At 65.5% G+C, this 470-nt stretch overlaps 1 protein-coding gene across 2 annotated transcripts in view; it reads right to left on the bottom strand.

The window, feature by feature from the left end:
- PENK (proenkephalin) overlaps positions 1–464 on the bottom strand; it is a 9,848-nt gene extending 9,384 nt beyond the window's left edge. For both annotated transcript variants that reach the window (XM_014544113.1, XM_005871671.2), the window contains exon 1: positions 346–464. The gene's annotated coding sequence lies outside the window, so the exon portion shown is untranslated. The remainder of the gene's footprint in view (positions 1–345) is intronic.
- Between the last annotated feature and the right edge of the window lie 6 nt (positions 465–470).

The raw sequence follows: 470 nt of genomic DNA, 5'->3' as shown, positions 1-470 counted from the left end.
CACTGTGGCCTGGGACCCCGCCTGCCCGGCCGATGCAGGTTTGAGAGGCCCCGGGACATCTCAGATGACCTCCCGGTGCCCAGGTTGGCACGGTCGCCCCGAGCCCGGGGCTGCTCTGAGCACTTGGCTCTCTTACTGGGCGCATGCTGCTCCGGGCAAGATTCTGCAGGGAAGAGCCAAGACCAAATGCTCGAAAGCGGGAGCCTGGGGAGGCCTGACATTGACCCGGGTCACAAACTGGAAGACAGGTGGGAAACCCCATGCAATGAGACGCGGAATCAAACCCAGCGGGCAGACGGCCCCAAGGGCGCGCGGTCAAGGAGCGCTCTGCCCAAGTTCACTCACGTTGACGCTGTTCAGATGGCGCAGCTTGGTCGGAGAAGCGGAGTCCCAGCCACGACACTAGAAGGGAGAGGAGAAGGCAGGTGTCAGGGGCAGGGGGCGCGGGAGAGACGCGGTCCGGGGCGCGG

The sequence above is a fragment of the Myotis brandtii genome, unplaced genomic scaffold (assembly GCF_000412655.1).
Source record: "Myotis brandtii unplaced genomic scaffold, ASM41265v1 scaffold351, whole genome shotgun sequence".
Taxonomy (NCBI): Eukaryota; Metazoa; Chordata; class Mammalia; order Chiroptera; family Vespertilionidae; genus Myotis; species Myotis brandtii.
This window is presented reverse-complemented; position numbering and strand designations above follow the sequence as displayed.